We start from the raw sequence: 16,341 nt of genomic DNA on the forward strand, positions 1-16,341 counted from the left end.
AACAAACAAAGGAAACCAAGAAGGAGCATTCCAAATGTAAACATTAGAAAAACAAAAAACACCTCCCTGATTCCCATAAGATTAAGGTCAGATAGCCTTGCACATACTAAAAGCTTAAGATAAAATCTGTAACTATCTGGAATGTCCTTTGCTGTGATGTCTTGCAACTTTTTTTTTTTTTTAAGATTTTATTTATTTATTTGAGAGGGAGAGAAGGAGCAGGTGGGGAGTGGCAGAAGCTCCCCACTGAGCAGGGGGCCCGACTTGGGGCTCGATCCCAGGACCCTGAGATCACGACCTGAGGCGAAGGCAGACGCTTAACCGACTGAGCCACCCAGGCGCCCCTAATTTCTTTTTTTTTAATTCTTGTTTTTTAATCCCCTCAGTTTTCGGTACTTGGTTTTGTGGCAGGCCTAGCAAACTAATATAGCCATGTGCTGCTAAGAGTGTTCTCTTTCTGTCAAGAGTCCGAGAAATCCTTGTTGGACCGCCTTTGACATCCTGGGGTGTAGAGCAAAGGCTTTCCTGGGTGAGGGCAGGGATATTTCACAGAAATGGAGTGTTTCAGCTCCAGGATTTCGCTGGATATTGGCAGTAGCCAGAGGGACCGAACTAGCCAGAGCCCCTAAAGACCCTGCAATTTAAAGTCTAGATTTGGTGAACTTGTAGGTAGAGAGAATTGTGGCAGCAAGTATGAAATCTCTGGCATAAGTGGACCAGTTTGGATTCAGGAGAGGACAGTGACAAAACCAGGGGTTACGGAGAAGAACCAGGAAAGAGACACCTGCCTGAGTCACTGGAGCTCCGCTTTGCTTCCTTGATCCCCTCTGAAGTCCTTCTAAGGCCTATGCGCGCGGCTGTGGTGGACCTAGCAACGCTATTTACAGCTCATTGAATTGTGTTCCGTTCTCCTTTAAAGCATTTTGTCCCGTTTATCAAAATGTCGAGGGAAAAGAACCGCTTCAGCTATTTATTGCCAAGGAGCGGAATCTACAGGACATCAGCTCTTGCCTAAAAAGCGCCGGGCCCCAACTGGGCAGAGACCTGGTTGACGGCATCTTTGAGCCGCGCTTCTCAAATTTCTGACAGTTTACTGGAGGTGCTTGTTAAAATCAGAATTTACTGGGGGCGCTCCTCAGTGGCTCAGTCAGTGGAACGTCGGATTCTGGATTTCGGCTTGGGTCATGATCTCAGGGTGGTGAGATCGAGCCCCATGTCCTACTCTGCGCTGGGCAGGGAGCCCGCTTAAGATTCTCTCCTTCCCTCTCCCACAGCACCCCCCAATGAATGAATGAATGAATGAATGAATGAATAAATAACAGAGTGTACTGGTATGAGGCTGCAAAGCTGCAAATTCTGACTCGGTGACATCTCCTTTGGAACCCAGCACTGCCCCCCGCCCCGACGCACTTCCCTATGTTTCAGGGCGGCCGGTGTTACACGGGTTTGTGTGGCCGGCAGGAGGCTGCGATCCCGCTGGGGCGCTGGCCTGCACCTAACCTGCCTCCTCCCTCCCTCCATTCTGCATCGTCAGTTTTTCATGGGAAAGGGCCAACAGCACAGGTCAAGGGCAGAGGTAGGGAGCTGAGGACGCAGGAAGGAAAAGCAGCAGGGACTCCGTATCAGCCCCACGACCACCCCCAGCCAGCGGCACGATTTCATCAGTGGTCTTCTTTCTCATCTGTTTCTGGGAGAGCAACAAGCCCCTCGAATTTCCACAGGAAACGGTGATGAGTTTCTTCGTATCTGCGGTTTCCAAAATGTTCTCTTTCCTTTGGGGATGCCTTGCAATTCTGAAGGAGAGACGCTCTCCAACAAGAGACGGAGAAAGAGAGTAAACACATGGTGAGGTCATTCTTGTTGCAAACGGGATTTCTTCGAAGTTCTCCCAGTTTAGAGAGGAAACCGGAGTGGCTGCTGGAGCCCGGCGCCTTGCTGGGTGTGATGCAGGGTGAGGTGGTGGTGGTCTCGGGATGACAGGAGAGACAGAAGAGAACATAACTAGAACTAGTTACGTTCCCTGTCCCTCTATGTTTCCTTTCCAGCTATCACATTTCTCTGGGAGGTTCCATCTTCTAGGTGCCAGTCCGTAGAGTTGGTCATCCTGGAAGCTCCTCTGCCTTCCATCCATGGTAGTTAATCTGCCTGCAGCGAGCCTGCAGATGGTGGGGCCGGGGGTGGGGGGTGAAGGGGGGGCAGCGGGGACCCCAGCTAGGGGGCTGACCAGACACCCTGCCCCTTTCCTCATCTGTCGGCAAGAAGCTGGCTTTATATATATATTTATATTTATGTTTATATTGTAGTAAAATATACTTCATGAAGCTAGCCTTTTAATTAAGCCATTTGTTCGCCCTGGCTTGGATAAAGAACATTGCCTTAAAGATACCTCTAGTTGCAATGTGTTTACCAATTCAAACCTGAGCGCTTTCCTCTCCAGTCGGTGTGCTGAGGGCACACTCAGGATGGGGCGGGAAAGATGCTGGGCAACTCACGTTGTGGAGCCCGTCGAGCTAACAAAGTCAGTCAGGCTGCTTAGTAGTAGAGCTATTTTATTGCTGTGATCCCATTAACTCTGACATTTCACTGTTCTATTTTTGGAAACTTTCTTACTATCAAAATCCAGCAAAGCTCAACAGCTGCTAAGAGCCCCACAAAATAAAAAGAAGTAGCTTTGGTGTGGCTGGGTTGAAGTTTTCTTTTTTTAGCCTCTCTTTCCCTTTGGGCTTCAGCTAATTCCTCTACCATGAGGGCTGACGTCAATGCTGTCACCCTGCAGGGTGACCAACTGGGCTTGGCAGGGGACAAGGAGCCCGTGGGGGCCCTGTCCCCTCAGGGTGGGCTGGTGCTGCCACACTACACGGAGCATCGCCAGTGGAGCATTTCTTTGAAAGGACGAGCGAAGGGTCACCCATGACACTCCCAATCCTTACGTCTGTGTTCAAACCCTCCGCCACGTCCCGATTCCTGCAAGTCTGGAGGAAGTGGAGGTGTCCAAGGGCTGCTTCCTGCTCTCAGGAGGGGGACGGTCACACCCCTGTTCTGAGCAGGGGGCTGGGGGACAAGATGACGTGTGTGGGTGATCGCTGGTCCGAGTACCCCCGGAGGTTCCCCGTCACGCTGCCACCCTTGGCTTGTGGGCCAGGAGTTGGGCCCTTCTTGAATTCTCTCTAAAATAACCACTGTGATTATGCACGGTCTCTAAAAATCAGCATAATGAGATGTGGTACGGGCAGGGAGAGGTTACAGAGCTATATTTATGCACGTGACAGCAGAGCCGAGACGGTTCACATTCCTAATCAGAAAACTCTTGAGATAGAAGGAAAGGGTTTCCTTTCCTTGGGCAGGTCCTCATGTGAGCTGGAGCTCCAGGAGATGGAACCCCGTCCCAGAGGCTTTCAAAAGACCGGAGAGTTGAGCAGGCATGAGGTGATGGTCTGCTTTATGCCTCGCATGGCTGCCATTCTTCTCTGAAGAGTCTCTCTCTGGAGCATCATGAGCTCTCAATGTCTGTCTCTACAAGGTGGTATGTCCTCAGCCTGAACTCACACCTGCATCTGGCCTTATATGGGCATCTCTACAAAAATCTCCCACTCTTCTCCAAACTCACATATCCAAAGTAGAACTAGTTACGTTCCCTGTTCCTCTATGTTTCCTTTCCAGCTATCACATTTCTCTGGGAGGTTCCGTCTTCTAGGTGCCAGTCTGTAGAGTTGGTCATCCTGGAAGCTCCTCTGCCTTCCATCCATGGCAGTTAATATGCCCCAGAGTGTTATTCAGTACTGCTTTGAAACACTTCTCCATAGGCTCCCTCACAACCTCCTGCTCGTAATGGCCCCATTCACAGTTCACCTCCTCCCACCCCGACGACTTTCAGCTGGTTTCCCCACCATGGGAACTAATCTTCCCTGTCAGAATAAGCTTCCTAAAACAACATTTGGGGACATCGCCTCATCACGTAGTAGTAGTGGCGTGAGGCTGAGAGACACATAACATTCTGTGCCTGTTTTCCTCATCAGCAAAATGGGAATACCAACCACACTGACGCTACGAAATAAATATTTGTCAGATACATTAGAAAGCCCTCCTGAGATGCACGACATGATGATTTAAGGTGACGTGGTCATCAGTGCTGCTGCTGCCCCAAATAACTTTCCGTTTTCAATGTGATGAACCCATCTAGTCACACCACAAAGCAGCTGAAGAATTAAGCAGGTGAGTAATTCCAAAGAGCTTCTACTCAGTGGAGTCGCGGCTGTAAACAGCAAGAAGGGTGAGTCCCTCAGTTCAAATGCACAGGGGAGTGTCATAAATTCTGACCTTCAAGATGGAATGACCTTTGCTCTCTTCGATACTGCCCATCCCTCCGTCGGTAAGTTCCTCTCTCCCCATCTTTTCCACGCTTGTGTCCCCATGAGAAGGAACCAACTCTTAAATTGATTTTAAACGAGATCTCTCTTTTTCTGAATCATTCATTTGTAATGCCTAATCATATCACCTTTTACATTATACATTAGTTGTTTCATCTGGTGATGTTTTATATTCTAAGCTGCTAAAGTGGTGGTTTCAGTGATGGCTTCAGCTTCATGTACAAGTAAATGCTCAATAAATACATTGCTGATTTATGAAAGGCCCCAACCTTGGCTGTTTACTTGTACAATGTCCACTATGTACTCGCCATGTGAATTTTTCTCTTAGTGTATAAGATGTGTAAGTTTTAGATTTTCAGCTAAGCTGAAAACCAAGTAAGTGCAAGCATTTACCCAATTTTCAGTGTGCTGGCAGGGCTAGGACACAGGGGGTGTCGTGGAAACTTGCCATCTGCTTTAAATATCACAACGACTATTTCCCACACCCTTACTAAATGCCAGACACAGCTCTCAGTACTTCACATCAACTGGGTATTTAATGACGACGACAGCTCTGTACTGTGGGTGGCATCCTGTCTAGCTGATGCAAGAGGAAATTGAGGTCACAGAGGAAGTAAATGACAGAGCCAGGATTCAAACTCGGGCCCGTCAGACCTCAAAGAATGTGCTCATAACCACTCTCCGGCGCTGCCCGTTCTGACTCCCACTGGGTCATGTTTGACAAGAGACACTCCTGAAAGGTAGCTGGGTTTAACTTTTACTTTTAATACGTCCTTAAGGCAACTTACATTTAGTGAATATTTTTCTCTAGCTAAAGAGGAACATCTTGCCTCTTTTTGTTCTGGCCAATTGGTAGTTATTCTAGGCATGGTCTCCTTGACAGTGAATCATCTCAAAAGATAACAATCAATTATGAAAAGAAAAGGGCTATATATTATAAAGTGATTTGACTTACATCTCTTATGGTAGCCTGGGACTCTGGAAAAAAATTTTCTATCTTTCCTTCTGGGATAGGAGGCTGAGAGACACATAACATTCTGTGCCTGTTTTCCTCATCAGCAAAATGGGAATACCAACCACACTGACGCTACGAAATAAATATTTGTCAGATACATTAGAAAGCCCTCCTGAGATGCATGACATGATGTACGTGATGAGGCGATGTCCCCAAATGTTGTTTTAGGAAGCTTATTCTGACAGGGAAGATTAGTTCCTATGGTGGGGAAACCAGCTGAAAGTCGTCGGGGTGGGAGGAGGTGAACTGTGAATGGGGCCATTACGAGCAGGAGGTTGTGAGGGAGCCTATGGAGAAATGTTTCAAAGCAGTACTGAATAACACTCTGGGGCATATTAACTACCATGGATGGAAGGCAGAGGAGCTTCCAGGATGACCAACTCTACAGACTGGCACCTAGAAGACGGAACCTCCCAGAGAAATGTGATAGCTGGAAAGGAAACATAGAGGGACAGGGAACGTAACTAGTTCTACTTAATTTTATTATCTCTCATATTGAAAGTGAATTCTCAATAGGAAAGTTAGGGTCTTAGTGGATTGACTGTGTTTCCCAATGACGGCCATAATATTTCTTCCTAATCATTACTCTTCAATAACCTTGCCTGTTCTTCATGGAGGATTGTTCCCACTGTGTCCTCTCCCCTCAAATCTGGACAGGCCTTTCTGACTGCCTTCACTAATACACTGTGGCAGAAGTAATCAGTATGAATTCTGGGTTATGTCGCAAAAACACACGCGCTTCTACCTTGCTCTGTCAGGATGCTCATTCCTAGAACCTTGTGTCCATGTTGTAAGGAAGCGCAAGCAGCCAATGAAGAGGCTCACATGGAGAGGAACCAGGGTCCCTCACCTACAACCTGTTTGAGCTTTCAGCGAACAGCCACACCGATATGCCAGCCATGTGAGTAAGCCATCTTGGAAAGTTGATTTGCCAGTCTCCAGCTGAGGTGCCCAAGCAATGTTGCATGGAGCAGAGATGAGGTGTCCCCCTGAGCCCTGCCTAAAAAGAAAATTTGTAAAAAAAAAAAAAAAAAAAAAAAAAAAAAGATAGTTCTTGTTTTAAGGCCTTCATTTCAGGATAGTCTGTTATGTGGCAATTGATAAGTCATGGGTCATACAAGTTCTCTTTGCTCAGAAGCAAGCTAAGCCACTACAACTTTAGTTGAAATGAATTGCTTGTGCTTTATCCTCTTTTCTCTGCTCCCGTGTTACATTAGACTGGATACCACACCAGTCTCCATCCTTCCTTCCTCATGGATGAAGTTGCATGAGCAAGCCACCTGGGACCTCTCCCTGTGGCCGCTTCCTTACTCCTCTCCAGTGGAAGCAGAGTGACAACTTAGGGGAAAAGAACGGAAACCGCTCAGCTCACCCTCTCCACTTTGCCCTTTGGGCCATCCCTGCCTGCAAAGGGCCTGTGCCCTGCTCTGCTCTCGGCCACGTGCGAAGGCCAGCACAGGAGACCCTGCCCTGTGTGGGGCAGTCTGTGCGCAGGCAGGGGGAGTCCCGACTGCTCGGCTCTGGATTTCAGCATTGGCAAGCCCTGGCTGGTGCTCAACTCAGCCACATTCTGGGCTTCAGCACAGCCTCAGAAACAGAGCTGGCATCATTCATCTCCTCTGCCTTAGTCTTATCTAACCCTCAGTGAGTTCTGAACCGAATAGGGAAAGAGAAGCCTCTGCTATTAATCTGCACTGAATTTTAAGAGTGGATGATGGCTTATCAAGGCAAGTTCGAAGAACATTTCCAACAGGACCCTTGAACACAGAACCACGCAGGGTTGTGTGTCACGCATTAAACTTGATCTAAATTAAGAGTCCTTTATATTTGAGTAAGATGAGGAAGGTTGATTCCAATATTAAAGTGATTTCAGGCTTCTCATAGAAGGCACTACAAACCCCTTTCTTCAGCACTTTTATTGTGAAATGTGCTATTTTCAAGAGAACGAGGGGGCATCCGTCCTGATCTATGGAAAAAAACATGGAATTTCTATGTGTTAGATTTACTGAGCATGCTGCCTGTTCATGGGATTGAAAATGGACTGAGGGAAGAGTGTGTGTAATCTGGAATGTGCTTGAAAGGTGCTCACGCTTAGATTTCCTTTCCTTTCATGTATTAGCTTTGGGACTTCAATTCGGCAGGGTGGGCAAGGTGAGTTAGGCTGCCAAGCCCCACTCTACCACTCCCTTGTCAACAGCAGAGACAGAGGTGCCTGGCCCTGAGGCAGCTCTCAGAGGACTTGGCGGGGGGGAGATGGGGGAGAGGGCCAGAGTTGGGGGGGCGGCAGGAGAGCCGCCTGCAGTTGCAGGAAGCAGGGGTGCGGTGAGTTGCACTTCCTTTCTTCCTCCCAGACCCTGGCTGTGTCTGAAGTCACCATGTCTTTTAAGCCTCTCTTAGTCCTGGCAGGGCTAATGCTGGTTTGCTTTGGGCCCAAAAGTTCTCCCCAAGAAAAGGAGGAATTAGAGTGTAAAACATCAGGAAGTTTCCAAAAGCTGTACCAACCGCCCCCATACATGATTCAACGGTATTTTTAAGTTATCTACCAGCAAGCTCGTCTTCTTCTATTGTTCCAAAGGGGAGGAAAGAAAGTGTGTGGGTGGGTCTCGGGAAGGGGGGGTTGGGGACACCTCTCTGGACTGCTCCCCTCTCTTACTCCTCCTTTGTCTGCTCCACACTGGCACCTTTGACCTCTTCCTAGGCACTCCTTACCTCTATGTCTCTCTTGCATTTGAGAACCACCTGATAAATAGTGCAGAAGTGTAATCAGTATTGTTCTCAAACAAGGGTGCTAAGCTGCCAGTGATGTCTGGAAATGCAACATGGATTTTTTTTTTTTAATTTTAATTTTTTGGTTTTCACAGGGACTGGGTTGTGTGTGGATACTGGCATTTAGCAGGTGATGCCCAAAGATGCTAAATAGACTGCAATGTGTAGGACTGTCAGTTCCAAAATATCACAGCTTTCGCACTGAGAAACACTGAGCGAAGAGCTTAACGTAGGCACATTTACATTTTAATAAAAGACTTAAGATATGGTTTAAAAATCAAGTGACCAAAAATAGGTAACACACACTGAGCATTCACCACATCCTGTGTTGGACATATAGATTCATACGGGTTATCTCATTTGATACCTCTAACAATCTGATTTTACTGAGGAGGCACAGAGGGGTTAAGAAAGTTTCTCCAGGTCACACAGCTAGTAAGAGGTGGTGCCTGGATTCAAACTCACACTCCGAATTTTAGTCATCATCGTAAAGCAAGAGAAATATCTTTCTTCATGTTGGAGACTCACGGACAGCTACAAAATAGAAGAGGAGGTCTCCCAGGGCAGAGGGGCTTACTGGAGATGTGTATATCACAACTGCCTATTCACAAGCTCAGTCTGGGAGTGGAGAAAGAACTTATTTTCTAAGTAGAAGTGGAAAGAGAGGATTCTCGATTAAAACCAATATTCCCGGGAGGAAGAAACATTCCAGAGAGAGAAGTCCTTTGCACATTTCTTCTCTCCCACACCTTTGTGTTTCCATGAGCTCACATTTCATTTTGATCAACCCCAGAGAAAAGTGCTGTAGGTAATTTTGAGGGTGGGGTCAAATCACTGAATGGCAACTCTGTCCCTTATCCTTTGCACAGCCGCTGCTTCTGTCAAAGAATGTCCTCTAAGCTCGGGAGGCAAAGAGTATAAAGCAAAGCACAGACCACCCCAAGCCCATGTAAAGTTCAGAGAACAAGCCCAGGTAAATCACCACCACCACCGTCACAAAGGATAGGAATATTGTTCTCGCTGGCTGGGAGACACTATTCCAAGTGCTTTCCATACTTCAATATATATACTGGCACAGGAAACATCTCTCAGAGGATGTCCTACTAAACGATACTGCTCAGAGCAAAATGATCATCGCACCCACCAAGGATCTGGTAGTTCCTGTGTGCCAGGCACTGGACTGGGTACCTCATGTGTATTAATTATTCCATCTTCACAATGACCTTGCAAATTGTCAAAAATCACCATTAAAAAAAAAAAAGAGGTGCAGAGAAATGAAGTAAATTGCTCAAGGTCACTTCAAACAAGTGGAGCTAGGACTCCAATTGAGGTATGCCGAGGCCAAAGCATGACCGCCATATTGCCTCTCTCGTTTAGGATTACAGTGAGTATGGTGCAGGCAAAACATCCGGGCGGCCCACAGGCTTTACCTCTGCGGGTCTAGCATGAGCTCACGTCAGGAAACTATTATCCACATGAACATTGGGGGTTCTTCCTCCTTCCCTCCCATCCTTAGTCCCAACCCACATCAAAGTAGGAAAACAGAAAGGGTCCCCTTGGTAAAGTGGGGTGGGAGGAGAGGAAGAGATGGGGATGCCGAAGAGAGGGCGAAGGAAAAGAGAACTCTTCGATCTATCAGTTAGAAGAGGTGTTCTATTTCAATAACGGAAAGTTTGTTTATCTTTTGGGGGTTTCCCTCTCAGACTGGATGAAGCAGGGCATGGATCTTCCTTCCCTCCTAGGTCATTTAGGATCTAAAGTACTTCATGGGGAAAACCAATTGACTGAGGACCTGAATTCAGGGCTGAGGCAAGGAAGTGGAACGCTCCAGGGACGGTATGAACCAAGGAGACTAGGGAAACCACGGAGGGAGTAGGGGTGGGAAGATAAAGGGAGACCGAGCAAAGGGGTTCTCTGAAGCCCGTGAGGTAGGGCTCATCCACGCAGGTGACAGAAAAGTACCAACAAAAGGAGAGAAAGAGCTGCTTGGTCGGAGAGGCGTGAGGTTTTCCTCTCTAGAAATGACCATCCTGTTTGACCTTTCCTGATATTAGGGGCTTGGCTAAGGGCATAGCTCTGGGGATGGTCATGTGTCTTTTCTATTTTTCTACCATGGGCATATTTTACCTGTGAAAGAAGAGAAAGAAGTATTTTATGTTGCCACTCATCAGTGATTAAAAATAATTGTGGAATATATGCTGAGAAGAAAAGCTTTTCAGACATTTTTCCCCCCAGGTAAATTTCTTACATCATAGGTTGTGTTTGTTTGTTTGTTATTGTTTTTGTTTTTAAGTAGGCTCCATGCCCAGGGTGGAGCCCAACGCGGGGCTTGAACTCACAACCCTAAGATCAAGACCTGAGCTGAGATCAAGAGTCGGACATTTAACCAACTGAGTCACCCAGGCGCCCCTCCAGGGAAAATTCTTTGAAAGGAAATGGAAAATTCTGAGCATGTGGTCCAGAATCACAAATCTGCGTGCCTTGGGTGGGGAATGACGGAAGAGACCGCGCAAGTGGGAACGCTGGAGCCTGACTGTTTTATTTGCTTTTCATATCTGTGATCAGAAAATAGCAGTTGTTGAACAAGAACTGAAGCTTATATAATAGTCATACCACATGCGCGCAAAATATAGGTGTTCATCTATATTTAAAAAATGGAATTTTCTCTACCTTTGAATCAGTGAGCCTGGAATAGAAACTGTTTCTTCCTTGTAAGTTACACAAATTAATGAAATATATTTTCCATGTACAGGAAACGCTGTCCACTAGGCAGCAAACCAGCAAAACTGCTTTACTATGTCATGTTTTGATGGAGAAGAATTTGGGGGAAAAAAAAAGGCTAAATATAGCAGATATACGCAACTTGAAACTTGGGCACCATTTTAAGCCCTCCTCTGCAGTTAACTAAAATTGATCTCCCTAACAAGAGCTAAAAATAGCAGGAGGAAAAAAAAAGGAATAGACAATGACTTTCGTATCATTCCCTGCAGGCATTTTCAGTGACAACGAACATGACCTTCCAGAACCATCCTAGAGAGCAGAATAAAGCCTGGCATTTCGCATCCCACTTCTGATTTACCACCCATTTAGTACATTGTAACATCTTTGTGTTTCCATTTTGGCTGACTGGTAGAGATAAGCTGTCTTGCTGGGCTGGGTTTTTGTTTTTCCTATTTGCTTTATATCTGAAAAGAACATAGCACCGTCCTCTTTCTGGAGTCAGGAATAATAGCTATAAAATAAACCAAAATAAATATTCGATTCATCCTCCACTAGGTCAAAGCCCTTCTTCTTTTGTCTAGATGATTGTTAGATGATGGGCTTCTCTAAATTCACCAGGAGGACTAATGGCAATGTAGAAAGCCTCTGTTTTACAGAGCCCGTTAACTGTCCCTTAAGCAGAGCAAAAGGCAAATTCTGATCCCCGCATCCCACGGGGCAGCAGAGAACAGCACTGAACGGCCCTTAAAGCCTGACCCAGTGGCTGTGTTTGGGGGCGGGGGGTGCTGATAAACGCAGAAATGAAAGGTGGAGGAACACATTGTGTAAGTTGTTTTGCGTTTTAAAAATTTCCTTTAGCAACAGTCTTGAATTTCTTCTAGAGAAATTAATTTTACGATTCAAGAGATCTCTCTGGTTTCTCAAACTTTTCACTCCTCAGGGCAAAGGTGCTAGCACAATCAATTCTTTCTGCTTCTTGCCAGTGGCAGAGGAACCTATTTTAACTTACCAGCTGTGCAGCCTTGGGCAAGTTACTTAACCATTCTGTGCCTCACATGCCCCAGCTATATCTACGAGGAGAATAGCAATTCTTGTCTCATGGAGTCGCTGTGAGCATTAACGGAGATAATATAGTGAGGTATCCAGAACAGTGCCTGGCACACAGTAAGCCCTATATATGTTTTAACTGCTGTTTCTATTTAAATTTTTTTTTTCCTAATTTGTCTATTTTACTTACTTTGGATCAAAAACAGAACACACAGTCATGGGGACACAGTGAAGAATGCTTGAAATGGTGCCTCTCACATTTTCTTGAGTGTAAACTTGTTCTCACTGCAATAAATAGAACCAGACTTGCTTCTCCGGGGTTATAGGGCCCTTGTGTCATAAAAAGTGTTTCAAAGGAACCCCACAGGCTTGGGTTTGATCATGGTTCCACTGTAATTGCACTCTCCATGCTTATTTCAAGAGCCTCTCCACAAGTTCCATGAGCATGAGCTGTTCCTGTCTGGAAGAGGGTCACCACTGTTCCTTTCCCAAAGAAGGGGAGTCCTGTTTTGCTCCTGCTCATCGGAGCCTCCATGAAAGGGTTTTAGTAATGCACATTCTTGCCTTTCAGGGGGGGTGGGCACATTCCCATTCCCATGAGCCAGCTGGTTTGCTGAGGTGATCCTCACTCAGCCCGAGCGCCATCTTGCCCTGGATCCCTGCTCCATGATGATCTTTCTTCAGACTTACTTTAGCTCAGCATCTTTCAATTCCCACATCTCTTCTCAGTCACTCAGCTCTCCCAATTTAGCAGTGTTAGTCACTCCTCCGAAGCAAACTCCATTCCTTTGAGTTGCTTTCTCTGCTCTGATGTTACCGTGTTTCTATACTCCCGGAACTGAGGCAGCCATCCCTTAACACGGAATGAGTTATAATTCCTTACTGAAATGCTTCTGCCAAAGGACTAAAAATGAATCTCACGAAATAATTTTTTTTTTTTTTTCCCAAACGGAAATGCTCAAAGACCTCTCCTGGAAGAAAACATTAATTTAGTGTTGCCTCACTCAGTCTGAATAAAGCCATAAGAAAGCAACAATTTGCTGGTGAAGAAATTATCCCTAGGCAGGCTGAGGGCTCTGATCTATTCACTCATTCATGCATGCATGCATTCATTCAATATTTATTGAGCATCTCCTATGTGCAAGGTGCTACCAGGAGCTGGGAGTACCAAAAGTCGAGAAGACAGTGAGTTGAACAATAGAGAATTACCTTAGGAGGAGTGCGGGAGCACTTGTGCAAAGTGCCATGAGGAGGTTGAAGGAACAAGTCCCTGCCTTGGCACCGCATGGGGAGGGGGGGCGCCCAGGACACAGGTGTGGCTATGTTCCTTCACTGTTGTGGCTGAAACAGCTATAGACACCCAGGCTTCTAACACAGCCTCCATGATAGTTTCAACTCAGTTGTTGGCTGCAAATCATCTATCTGTGTGGGGTAAAGAAGCTTCAAGGACACAGGAAGAAGACAAGTGGAAAACTAAATAAAGAGAAGCAGCCTCGAGTTGCTGGCAAAGAATGGAGGGAACCACATCCCAGAGAACACACTCGGGACACAGTATCGGTCATCCTTCAAAAGCAGAAGACCCTTGCTATTGGCCCTTACACACACACATGGTGCACCGGCCTCCATTTGCATGCCTGCCACACCTGGGTTTGGCTTTCTGAGAGTCACAGTGGCGTCAGGGCTAACTGTCAATTCACGGTTAGGATAAATGTTCTGTCAGCGTCACAGCAGAGGGGGCCTCATGTCCACCGAGGCCACCAGGGTCCTCAGTCAAAGGCCAGGGGATCTGGCCATGGGGGGGGGGCGGTCAGCAGAGCCAGGCTTGACACTTGTCTCTGCCACCAACCAGCTGTGTCCCTTTGGACAAACTGGCTCACCTCTCTCCAGCTTAGTGTTCTGATCTGTAAGAATATTACAGAAGAGCGCCATTAATATTCCCAGTGGGAATGGGAATACTAATAATTGCTCTCTCAAGGGCTTTAGAGTACATTCACTGGGCAAGGGAGAGCCAGGCTCAGAGGTCAGCAGCACCACTAAGGTAAAGGGCATGCATTTTCACCACTGTCGAGAAGTTATTCACAGCTCTCAAAAGAAGCCCCTTGTTTTCTCTGTCTCTTGAAGACCCTTTCATTCCTCCTTCCTCCCTCCCCCGTGCCAGGCTCCGTAAGCCTCCCTTCCGAGGTCTAGCTCCTAACTCCATCTGTTCCTTCTGCCTCCATCGGCTCCAGGTCACCCCCGCCCCTGGCCGTGTCTTCCAGACCCGGGACTCCTCTCCCTTAGCCAGTGAGGGTATCGGAGACCCGCCCTCATCCTATCTTTGCATCAAGCGTTGAGAACATTAACTACACATGAATTCTCCTTCCCATTTTGGAGAAAATGATTTGCATTTACTGGATTCCTGGCTCCAGGAGCGCGCCTGAGGCCAGCTGGGATCTGGCGATCAGGACGTCTGGCTTGCCCTGGGCCTCCCTCATGCACAGGGCAGGAGGAAGAGCATTGCCATGGGCCCCCGGGCTCTGTCACTGGCAAGTGGCTTCTCCCCTGTCTGGGCCTCTCGGTCCCGCCTCCTGTAAAATGCAGCCAGGCCAGGGACTCCTACGTCCTCCAGCCAAGACCTTAGTGATTCTCTGAAGCTCCCCTTCCTGACATTCACGCAACTGAACGACGAGGTGTTCAAACGTGTTGTCAGCATCTGTGCAGGAGGTTCAAGCTGGCAGCTCCAAGTCCCTTGGCTCCAGCTGGTCCATCCGGGGCTGTGCATGCCTGCTTCTGGAGTGTCCTGAATTACCGTGGCAAATGCTTTCACAAGGCTTGACTTGGGCAGACCCAACTTATTGTATATACTTCACATTCATTCATATCACAGACATGTGGAAGTACATTGGCTCCGGATTTCCTGTACGTGGAGGAGGCTTTCAAAGAAATCACATTTCACGAATACCACTCTTCTTATTATATTGCTTCTTCCCTCAGCTCCTCCTAGGCACCTACTGCTTCTCACAATGGCTCTTTGAGGGCGGGGAACCCATGGCCAGTGTGTAAAGGTCCCCGAGACGCTGAGTGCCTTGACGGCAATTAGAAAGAAACCCCAGGTAGCTTGCCCTCGGGAGTGCTATAATTTAAATTTTGGGCCACAAGGGATAGCCAGTTAGTCTCTGCAGGGAGAGCTTATTACTCAAACCAGCCTCATCCTAATCTGAGGACCCACTAGGGTGCCCTCCCTTCCTGGTTTGCCTGGGGATTTCCTGTGTTTGACACTGAAAGTTCCCAGGAAGCCTTCGGTCCTGGGTGAACCAGAACAGAACCACTGTTCTGAACCGCCCTCAGAGTGGTTGCCCTAATAACCAGGGTCCTCAAATTTCCATGGGTATAAGAATCATCACGTGTGATGATTAAAACCGCAGACTTCTGGGGTGGGTGATTCTCGTTCAAGTATCTTCCTGAGCACACCAAGAAACACTGGTAGCAACTCATTGTGTGTTTACCATCACTGCTCTTTTGTCACTTGGCTATCAGTGGTTTTTGAGAGTTCCGGGGAGCTTTTAAAAAAATACTAATGCCTGAACTTGACCCAAATCAATTAAATCAGAATCTCTTAGGGTGCAGTCAGGGCATCGGGATTGTATTTTTAAAGCCCTCTCTCAGACCAGGAGACCAGCTAGTAGCAGACATGATGGGCATTATTTACCCTCGGATCCACAGTGCCTAAATCCTCAGCTGCACCTGGTTGCAACCCCTGCACCTCCCACCATTTCCCCTCCTGCTATAATACAGGAAAAATACTGTCAACCGAAAAAAGAGGCTGAGCCAATAAAAACCAAAGCATTTCTTTAGGGTCTCAGAATTGCAGTTTGGAGAACACAGATATGGGCAGCAAACCAAATAGTCTGCTCACCCTAGGGTGAGCATTTGGGAACAAAATCAAGCATTTTTAAAGACAAAAGGGAATGCCTGTATACGTTGTTTAAGAAGAATTTTGATGGGCATTGGTGGCAGAATATCACAGCCGAGGGGGCCTGTTGCTGGTGACTTGTCGCTAAGGCTGTCACTAAGCAAAATCTCTTAGTATAGAAAGTTGCAGGCTGAGTTCTTGGAATATCATATGTGGTTGGGCCCAGTTCAAAAGTTCATGGTCCTACTGGGTGAGGATGTGCCTATGTCCCATCTCTTTAACGGGCCTTCCAGCTCCATTTTATTTTAAAGATTTTATTTATTTATTTGAGAGAGAGAGAATGAGAGAGAGCGAGAGAGAGCACATGAGAAGGGGGAGGGTCAGAAGGAGAAGCAGACTCCCTGCTGAGCAGGGAGCCTGATGCGGGACTCGATCCTGCGACTCCAGGATCATGACCTGAGCCGAAGGCAGTCGCTTAACCAACTGAGCCACCCAGGCGCCCTCCAACTCCATTTTAAAGCCCCTCGACGGGC

General features: G+C 47.1%; 1 protein-coding gene and 1 long non-coding RNA gene across 5 annotated transcripts in view; one reads left to right on the forward strand and one right to left on the reverse strand.

Annotated features, from left to right (window-relative positions):
* Positions 1–16,341, reverse strand: part of RCAN2 (regulator of calcineurin 2) — a 413,249-nt gene that overhangs the window by 3,929 nt on the left and 392,979 nt on the right. The gene's annotated exons all lie outside the window — the stretch shown is intronic.
* LOC141374801 (uncharacterized) overlaps positions 8,686–16,341 on the forward strand; it is a 16,547-nt gene continuing 8,891 nt past the window's right edge. The window contains exon 1 of the long non-coding RNA XR_012381925.1: positions 8,686–9,984. This is a non-coding gene — a long non-coding RNA (uncharacterized lncRNA). The remainder of the gene's footprint in view (positions 9,985–16,341) is intronic.

This window comes from Callorhinus ursinus, unplaced genomic scaffold, assembly GCF_003265705.2.
Source record: "Callorhinus ursinus isolate GAN/ISIS: 27379988/994484 unplaced genomic scaffold, GSC_fseal_2.0 scaffold22, whole genome shotgun sequence".
NCBI classification, from domain to species: domain Eukaryota; kingdom Metazoa; phylum Chordata; class Mammalia; order Carnivora; family Otariidae; genus Callorhinus; species Callorhinus ursinus.